This window comes from Macrobrachium nipponense, chromosome 33, assembly GCF_015104395.2.
Source record: "Macrobrachium nipponense isolate FS-2020 chromosome 33, ASM1510439v2, whole genome shotgun sequence".
Taxonomy (NCBI): Eukaryota; Metazoa; Arthropoda; class Malacostraca; order Decapoda; family Palaemonidae; genus Macrobrachium; species Macrobrachium nipponense.
Window position 1 is genome coordinate 42506792 of NC_087219.1, and position 11208 is coordinate 42517999.

The following is an 11208-nucleotide window of genomic DNA, read 5'->3' on the forward strand; positions in this document are numbered from 1 at the left end:
TTTCATATAATGAATCTATGTTCTGCTAATAGATAATAATTATAATAAAAACGATATCTCATTAAAGTCACTTATACGAAGGTTACTAAAGAAATCTGAGAATTAAACGTGATTCAAATGTCATCATTAGTCTGTAAGCAAATCCGGGACAAAAAACATCATATAAACAGAATTTACCTTCTGCTGTGGGATATTAACTATCATAATAACGACATTGTTTTACAATCTGCTTACACATAACTAAAAAAATCTAACGTTCAAACGTTTCATCCCACCGTCGGGTGTTCATTTTTCTGTAAGCACCTCGGAAAAACCGTTTAACAACACATAAGCATTTTGTTATCTCTCAACCGACCGATAAATTTCAAAGGGAAGTTCAGATTAGCATTCAAGATTATCCCCAGCGTCATTGTTTAACTGCCTACGTGCGAGTGATGACACCGATAAGGTGAATATACTTGGCTTAATAATAAAAAACTTTTAAACAGAAAAACCGACCTTAGGAAAAGTAGTTGAAAAAAAAAAATCTTTCGTTACTGAAAATATAAAAACGAAGTGACATGCCATCACACAAAAATCAAGTAAAGATTTATAACCTTTTTAATTAAGGATGTTCATTATATATAAGTCTGTTAGCTGGAATGTTTCAACTCATTTTTCATTTCGTTTTCACATTTTGAGTTGGACTATATATATGTATGTATGTATGTCTATATATATATATATATATAATATATATTATATATATATATATCCCAAAATAAAAAAAAAGAATAGACTTTTTTAGTCTGAATAAAAAGTCCCGGCAAATAATACCACTGACTTCACCAGTAATTTCATAGGAGAGACAATATCCCCATAGCAAATGTGTTTATATCTATATCTATATCTATATATATATATATATATATATACTATAGAACAGCAATTTAATGACTTAGCTTACCATTCAAACAAGCGGGGGGAAATAAAACTACTGCGCTCAAGAGAAAATTCGAATAAACAAACAATCACAACTTACGTACCAAATACCTTCACACTCAACTACCCCCAAGACCACCCTTTTTCTTTTCCTGTTATCCTCGTCATGTTCATGGCTTCTCTTCACGACCCACACGCCCGAATACCAGCCTCCGCCCTCCCGGACACACAAGTTCTGTTTCGCGCCAAAACACCGAGCGAGACAAAGTACCGTAAAGTTCGGCCGTTTGAGACAGCGAAACTTGCATTTCTTTGGAATACTTTTAATTTCAATAATTACATGTATATATATATATATATATATATATATATATATATATATATATATATATATATATATAAATATATATATATATATATATTATATATAATATATATATATATATATATATATCTATATATAAAATATGTGTGTGTGTGTGTCTGTGTCTGTGTACTTTGTGCGCGATACTACACAAACACACAAATATAAATATATATATAAATATATATAAATAATATATATAAATAATATATATATATATATATGATATATATATATATATAGATATAAAATGTGAGAGAGTGTGTGTGTATCTGTGTGAGTTGTATACTTTTACATTTGCGCAATCCTGATTAGTGACGTTTCCTTATCATAAAATTAGGTAGTGACCACTGACAACTATAAAACCGTTTATTTTTTATTGTAGAGATCCAGAGACAAAACTTTACCTTAAGAGAATTTCATCTGATAAACTTCCTACGTCAAAACTTCCGTCAGATATCGCCTTGACAACTAGACCAATTTTATACAATTTTAATGTCAAGTATCTCCTTGCAAGGCTACACTCATAAGTGCCTTTTAAAAGTTACAAAATATTTACATATTTTTAACATTCAACCGTTTCCCTTGGGAGGGGGGAGGGGGAGGTAGAGAAAAAAACAAAGCAATGGTCGATACCACATATTCATACTTCATCTGCTGAAGCCTGAATGAACTTTGTAGAGTAAAACTTCTAAAGCATTAATCGCTTCGTGGACAAAAAAAAAAAAAAAAAAAAAAAAAAAAAAAAAAAACTACTACATACCACTGCACTACTCACACCTAACTCGCAATCTTTCTGGCGCCCAACCATTCCACAAAACTTTGCATTACTTATCTTCGTAAAATACTTTATAAGTGTTCTTTTCCTCCTTCCCAACAACAGAAATGCACTCTTCCAAACGTCTCAGTTCCAGGTCTTTCCGCATACCCGTACTATTTCAAAATACTCTCGGCCTTCCTTTCTTCTACAAAAACTTTGTAACACTACATAAACACATCATTTGAATTGCTTTAACACTTTTTATTTCGTTTGTATTCAACACTAACACATCATTTCCATTATTTGGAGTTGTTTAATCAATCTTAAAATGTGTATATATATATATATATATATATATATATATATATATACATATATACACATATATACATAACATATATATATATATATATATATAAAAATTTTACATAAATAACTAAAAATAAAGAAAAATATATTGAAAGTACTCTCAGCTGCATCGACAAATAACTTACTGACCAGCTAAACTGCTTGTCAGCTGTAGTCTCTTAATTTGTTTTAATCATAATGATTGCACGAAACCACAATATTCTCATTATTCATTATCTAATTTTATATGCATATATATTACTTTTTCTACCTCTTTCTTCAATCAAATTTGTTTGTCATCAACACTCAGCTTTGGTAAAAAAAATTTAATAACTAGGTATAACAAATAACGACGGTTAAGTACCCATGCTTAGCATGCTATAACATGAAATGGAAAGACACGAGATAATATGATTTAAAAAAAAATAACTAACGCAATGAAAGGGATTGGAGAGAGGGACAGAAAGAATAAACTATAAAGATTATTTACCTTTTTCGATTGAAGACTCTCTGCAACAGTTACATTCCACTGTACCATAGTAAGGGCGCTGAAAGAATAAAAGAAAACGTATTATTTGCCATGACAGAAAACGTAATCTTATCGTCTTTACTAGGGTAACTACTAAAAATGGACTTACTCTCCATCACTTGAATAAAAAAAAGGGGTTGGCAACCACTTATCTATACTGCTTCGGCGAGCAACCAATCTATATATACTGTTGCTAGCGTACATGACCTTAATAGTTAATATCTGAGTATATGGTCGTCAAAATTTAAAACTGCAAAACGATACGTTGCATCCGATATTTTACATTAAACATGCAAATTTGATACATCATTGATGATATGTGAATAAATATAGTCTTAAGGTGCTCAGTAATTGGTCATTCCTCTATGTCTGACAGCACTTGACTATATTTTAAATTGCAAAGATTATTCTTCAGATTATATCCATATAGAGTTGGGGTTCATAAATTGGGGGGTCGGGGGGGGGTCAGCAATTCGCAAGGGAGACACGAGCCCTGGGGCAAAATATAAAAAAATTCTCTAATTATATATTCGTTATTCTTTTAACAAGAATGAGAAACTAATATTCAGAAGTAGTTTATAGGTTCACTCCCCGAGTAAGGGAAAATAATTTTTTTTTAATGAGAATGAGGTTAGTCAATTCGATCATATCAGCAGTTAAACAGTAACATTAGAACCTGAGAAAAACAAGTGTTGGAAACTGATGTGTCTAAATGCACAGAGGAGATATTCAACATTGAAAAAGACTGAAAATTAACAAACAATTGGGAGACCATTTGGAAATGACTGAAATCTGGGAAACGACAGGGAACTTCCAAAGCCATTCTCTTAAGATGCAGTTGCTGGCACCATATCCTTCTCCATCCTGACTGCCACCATTAAAATGAGCAAACCACCTCTGCTTAGGTCAGCAGAGCCGCAATGGAATTTATCAGACTTTGCCTGACGGATTCCTAATCACTGGGGAATCAATCCCCGAACTTCGCTGGGAGAACGAGAATAACCAGCAGCTATATGTAACTATGAAAAATATTGGAGGTATTTATTTACTTATTGAGAGAGAGAGAGAGAGAGAGAGAGAGAGAGAGAGAGAGAGAGAGAGAGAGAGAGAGAGAGAGAGAGAGAGAGAGAGACTAGAATCCACTTACAACCTCCTAAAATACCGCCGAAGCTAAGCAAGACAGCATAATTTTCAACTGCTACCATCGGAAAACCAACCACTGTATTTATAGATCTGCGTGGCCAAGCAGCCACATCTAGTCATACGTTGTAGCTGAGATCATAATGTAGCTGAATTTAGAGCCGTATTTTTTAACTCTTTGGTGCAACAGCAATTTTCTGTGTCTTTTATAAAGACTGTCTGTCTCATTGACGAAATGCACACAAAATTCAAGATTATACAATCTGGTATGAATGCATACATTCATACCAACATGCATAAATATATACGTGTGTTAGTGCTGACTGATAGCACGTCTATCCAAGTATAAAAACTCAGATATATATTCTTGCCCATAAAGTACCACGACCCACATAATGACTACGTAGAATAACTAGGGCATTGCTCGCATGCCAAAGTCAATGTTTTCTGACCAAGCCATAAAAACAGCACTTACAGGCAGAGCTTTTCTTTCCTTTGTTGATACCATACACTGAGACCTCATTTAAAACGGGGCACTGGGAACCATACTCAGAGGCCTCGTTTAAAACTGGGCATTGTGAGTTTTCAAGGCAATTACCAGTAATGGAGTGGCAATAACAATACCCAGTGTGGCCTGGTCCTTCACTGTGACTCAATCCTGCTCACAACAGATTCCTAAACTTTCAGGTGAATTTAGTATCTATGCAAATTTTGGGGGGAAGTTTCAATTCTTCACCACAGGGTAGGACAGCCAATCAAAGCCCTCTTCACTTTCTATAATAATGCAGGGAATGGCTGTCAACTTCACTTCTTTCGGGGATATGAACACCCAACCGTCATCCCATTCTTTACATGGCATGACATGAGCAAGTCTATTTGAGGGATTACGCAAACCTTTCCCACGATCATTATAAGGCACACTAAACATTTTTGAGTCTAGGTTGACCTAACTTCCACCCCTTCTTTAGAAGGACCAAGACTTTCTTCCTTTTAGGAAGAAAGTCCGGAAGAAAGTCCAAGTCCTTCTTTCGTAGGAACCACTTTAGGAAGATTCAATTTCCCATTCTGGGGAAATAACCAAAGGCCCAGGCAATTCTCCAAGGGGATATTGGTAAGGACGAGTTACTGGAGACTTATGTGTGCTAACAATAGCAAGCGTTTCCAGCATTTCATACCAAAATTAACTTTCTATTTCTATGGATGCGCCGACGGCTAGGACAACCGGTGCTCTTTTCTAACCCCCACCTCGCAAACAAGAGACTAGGGAAAGGGGTAATCAAAGCCTGATCCAAGATTACCCCGGAACGAACGAAACGAAACGAACGAAACCGGAGAAACGAAACGGAGCGAAAGAAAACGGAACGAACGAAACGGAAGAAACGTAACGGAACGGAACGAACGAAACGGTACGGAAGAAACAAAACGGAACGAACGAAACGAAACGAAACGGAACGGAATGAACGAAAGTAGGGCACAGGACTCGGAAAATGTCGCATAAAGAAACGTATGTTAAAACACTTCAGTGAAAGAACCGCTCTTGAAAAAGTAGTGATAGGTCCCAGTGAAAAAATACCAAAGGAGAATGCTATATAGCGATGAGGTATATGACAGCCGCTCACTATGGCAAAAACAGCTTTGATCTCCACACGTGTTACGAAAAATCAAATAATTAACACCTAATAATAAATTCTGTGCTTTACATGTCTTACATAAACTAGAAATAACCTTGGGCCCGGTAAACACCAAAAGGTTATTAATACTACGGTTAAAAATATTGACTTATTTATATTTATTATTATTAATCATAATGTGCTCATTAATATGGCACAGGCTATTAAGCCAAAGCAACCTTCCTTAGAATTGAATGCCCATAAGGAGAGAGGAGAGAGAGAGAGAGAGAGAGAGAGAGAGGAGAGAGAGAGAGAGAGAGAGGATTTACTGTTTAAAACTTACTTATTCCGACGCGAACACTTGAAAGAAATTTTTTTCTACTTGGGCACAGAGAGAGAGAGAGAGAGAGAGATTTACCATCACAGTTTAAAGCAAGGGCAAAAAATAGAAAAAAGCTAACTTCTCATATAGCCTAGAGAGAGAGAGAGAGAGAGACAGGATCTCAAGGCCAAGAACCAAACTTTAATTGGCTGTCATTATCATATTTTCGAGCGTTGCTCAACATTATTTACCTGCCACGAGTTCGAGATAAATTAACACGTTTCAGACAATGTTTTAAAATGAGCCAAACTTCCACTGACTAGTCAGATGAAACGGGTTTCATTCATGCAATAAAATATGCTAAGTTAATTTCTTTAGTTAATTTCAGCTATGAAATCTGTTTCACTTATAATCTGAAAAATCAGATCACCCTTTGAAGTGTCAATTTGGATACGTGTTGGACACACGTTTTCAATGAAGTTTAGTCAAAAGAACAAACAATGTAGGTTTTAATTACGGGTTACGGAATTTTAATTAACCTTGTTCCTATATGCGTATTAGACATATTATAGCACTGAATATCCTAAAGATATATTTTGGGAAATATTCCATCCTAAAAGAACAAAAGGTACAATGGTGTCCAATCTGTTCGGTATCGAAAAGCTTTATACTGGGATTAAAGTCACCACTTGTTAAGTTCAACAAAATTAAAGAGTTGGAATTAATTTTAAAATAGTACTCCAACCATCTTCTCAGAAGAGTATAAACACCACTGACTAGTGATTACATTTGCCGAGCTGAACACACAATGTTTATGAGGTCAATTTTCAAAAGCGTTTTATTTGTGAAAATAACATAAAGAAGAACTGAATCAGAAATTGGCAGCCCTGGACGACAACTGCAGACAATCAAGACCAACGGTATATGGAAATTTACTCAATCATGCCTTCAAAATACAAAGGAGTTTTCTGCTGTGTGTAACAAAACCCCCAAACTTGGCTGAATGGTGCAGAAAACGGCTGAGTGCATGAGATGGAGCTTTCATCTCAGGGCGACAGAAAAAAAAGAAAAAAAAATAAACAAAAACTTGGACTGACATTACCTTTATATCAAGTCCCTAAATCTAATTACCTTTCGTCTTACACCAAGAATGAAAAAGAGTAGAAATATGGATATGTTTTGTTCATAAGTCAGTGTTAATGCTCCCGAGAGAGAGAGAGAGAGAGAGAGAGAGAGAGAGAGAGAGAGAGAGAGAGAGAGAGAGAGAGAGAGAGAGTCGTCTTAAAAGTAATCAATGAGGAAAGGTTGTTAGAAATAACCAATGAGAGAGTATTTCTCTCTCGTGTAACTGGGCGTAGAGATTCAATAGGGCTTCTTGTCAAGAGTAACACACACAAATTCTTCGGCGAATGTTTCATTGCACCGGCAAGAAACCGTAGACTGTTCTGAAATAAATCAGGTGGGAACATTTAACACGCACATCAATGGAAAGGGCAACACATAAAACTAGACAAAAAATTCCTTTCAGATTACTGAGGCTATGTATATATGTTATATCTATATATGTGTGTGTATTAAATATACACTAACACACACACACACACACACACACATGCATATACATACATATGTCCCAGACACACATAATCTTCTTACAATTAAATTCAAAATTCAACTCTACGCCCATCACCTCGATAGAAGAACATACAACGCATACACAAACGCTCGCGCACACAAACACGGAAGCAGGCCAGCCAGACGCAGCCCACAGGTGTGTCAGAGAGAGAGAGAGAGAGAGAGAGAGAGAGAAGAGAGAGAGAGAGAGAATCACAAACCCATCGAAAGACAGCAACGTCGGGTAAAAATACAAGCGGCAGAAGGTTGAAGATTGCAAGTATCCCTGGCAAAGCTTTACCTTCCCTCACTTCCATACAGACTTCTAACCATCTAGGCGGTTGTCTTTTTTATTTCTTTAATTCTACTTTAATTGTCCAATCTTGGATGAAACCTCCTGTGAAGAAAATTTTCACAATACTAACTGTTGTATTATACAATTATGCAATATGCTCACGAACGGTGCGTAGTTGAGTTGAATATAGAATTTAGGCCAAAGCCATAGCACTGGGACGTATGAGGTCATTCAGCGCTGAAATGGAAACTGACGGTAAAAGGTTTGAAAGGTGAAACAGGAGGCAAACCTCGCAGTTGCACTAAGAATAAAGTAATATTAGGAGAGGGTGGAGAATAAGATGAATAAAGAGTATATGAAAGGAGGTTCAGTAAAAGGAACGAAAGTGGTTGCAGCTAGGGGCCGAAAGCACGTTGCAAAGAACCTTAAGTAATGCCTACAGTGCACCGCATGAGGTCCACTGACGGCACCAACTCCCCCCTACGGGAAAATGGTGCGTTTTATGCCCTACCCACAATTCAACTTAGAAACCTTTCTTGCACGTCACTTTTCAGGTCGTCTTCTCCTTCTAATATAATATTATGCCCTTTTCACCTAGCTTTCGGCTCCCCTTCTTTGCAACATGTCCAAACCATTTCAAAATACTATTATGATCCATCTTGTCACTTACGCCGACCTATTATAACAGTTAGACGTTACCTGCGAATTTCTCCCACTTCTGTTCTTTTCACGTCAGCAGTTCATGTCAAAGAACATAGGCTTTTTATTTACCTTCATTCGCAGTCTGCGAACTTACTTCGCCTCCACAGAGCTGGCCTATACATTCCCATCCAAGCCTCTGTAGATAATGAAAGTTACTTCGCGATTTTACGTTCCCATAAAGTCGCCCGAATTGCTTCGCGTATTCTAAATATGCGAGTCTAAATGCCTCTCGCCTGAACACACAACCATATACTCTAAATATATATATATATATATAGTATATATATATATATATATATATATATATATATATAATATATATATATACATATATATATATATATATATATATATATATAAATATAATATTATATATAATATATATAGAGGTATATATATCATGCAAGAAAACAGGAAAAGTGCCACCAGGCAAATTCTGACCAAGAATGTGTCAAGGCAGATCAAGAATTTAGCTCAAAGTCAGACGAACAGGGATGGGAAGTTTTCTCTCTTTTAAAACGTCAGTGGAGCTTAGTAATTAGAATTCTTTATGACGCAGACATAATTATATCATATGCATGTAAGTTTGTATGTATTATGTATCAGCATACATGCATACATACAGTATTCAGGGTTTAATTTGTTGTGTGTTTGTTGTTGCATATCCAGTATGTGTGTGTTGTGTGTTTATATATATATATATATATATATATATATATATATATATATATATATATATACATACACACACACATATATATATATATATAACTATATATTTACAGAAAAAAAACGCACACACACACACACGTGTACAATGACTTATGAATAAATGCTAAAAACGTGATCGAATGAAAAAAAGGGACTTGGTCCCCAAAACTGAGCCAAGGTAGTGGCTTTCTTCTACCTCACGTAAGATCGAAATATAATGAAGTATAAAGCAGTGATTCATTTGTTGTGTCTCCATCAGTTACTGAGGAATCGCTCGGAGTTCGTTTTTTTTTTCTCTTTATTCGTTTCTCCCTATATTTCCTCTATATGCTCAAAAGAATCACCCCTCTCCCCCCCTCCCCCCCTCTCCTCTCTCTCTCTCTCTCTCTCTCTCTCTCTCTCTCTCTCTCTCTCTCTGATATTTCTATTGTCATTTTTTTCTGTTAGATATAAAATGCGCACGTTCTATAATATCCATTCGTTGTTGCTTGATTTTTAAAGAGTAAATGGTAAGATATTGTTTATTCTATGATTATTCATAAAGAATACCTTTGATATGATATATATAAATACATGTATATCTATAAATATATAATATATATAAGTATAAATATACATATCTATTAATATATATACGTATATATCTATATATATTATACATATGCATATATATATATATATATATATATATATATATATATCCATACTTACATACATATCTATACTATATCAAAGGTATAATTTAAAGATAACAAAAGAATAAAACAATATCTTAACTTTAATTATTTAAAAACCAAACAGCAACGAACGGACAATGGATATTACAGAACGTGCGTATTTCTATATAATGGTGACAGAGGAAAAAATTTTAAACAATAGAAATATCTGAGAGAGAGAGAGAGAGAGAGAAGAGAGAGGAGAGAGAGAGAGAGAGAGAGGAGAGTAGCGAGAGAGAGAGAGAGAGAGAGATTCTTTTTTGAGTGTAAGTAGGAAATATTTAGAGAGAAAATTGAAACGAAAAAAAAAATGTCGAACTCCGAGTGATTCCTCAGTTACTGATTGCAGACACAACAAATGAGTCACTGCTTTATATTTTCACTTTCTTTCGCTCTTATCTTTGCTCAGTTTTGGGGCCAAAGCTCCTTTCATTACTTGATCGCGTTTTTGGCGTTTATTCATAATTCATTGTAATCGTGTATATTATAACACACACACACACACACACACACACACACACACACACACACACACCACACACACACATATATATATATATATATATATATATATATATATATATATATATATATATATATATACTGCATGTTGCACGCACATTTGAATGAATATATATATATATATATATATATATATATATATATATATATATATATAAATAATAATAACATATATACATAATATAATACAACTACTATACATATATTAGATATAATGACACTTAACTTTATTTCCATCTTTCCCCTTACGAACATTCTAAAAAAAAAAAAAAAAAAAAGTGACCACGAATTCAAGAATCACTTTTAGGGTTATACTATACGAATATAGGAACTCTCACGCCCATTAACACGTCTATCGACTCTCATTCGAGTCGTGAGAGAAACGGAGTGAGGAAAACAAGTGCTTTGCCTCCAGGAGTGAGATGAACGGACGCCGAGTAAATAATGGGGAGGGAAGCCAAAGGCCGCGGAAAAGCCTCACTTTGGGCCGACGCACCAGTCATGTGCCTGCCACATAGCCTCTTGGCCCCCTGCGAACCTCCTCTACATAGCTGGCGAGGTGCGTGCCTGCTTGCTTTTGGTGCTTGGCAAAGCTTATCACTCGTCGCAGGAAGTACGGTTATATTATTATTAATGATGATGATGACGGAAAAT

General features: G+C 35.1%; 1 long non-coding RNA gene across 1 annotated transcript in view; it reads right to left on the reverse strand.

The window, feature by feature from the left end:
• Positions 1-2881: 2881 nt before the first annotated feature.
• LOC135203125 (uncharacterized) overlaps positions 2882-11208 on the reverse strand; it is an 80342-nt gene continuing 72015 nt past the window's right edge. Inside the window, exon 3 of the long non-coding RNA XR_010311868.1 lies at positions 2882-2941. This is a non-coding gene — a long non-coding RNA (uncharacterized LOC135203125). The remainder of the gene's footprint in view (positions 2942-11208) is intronic.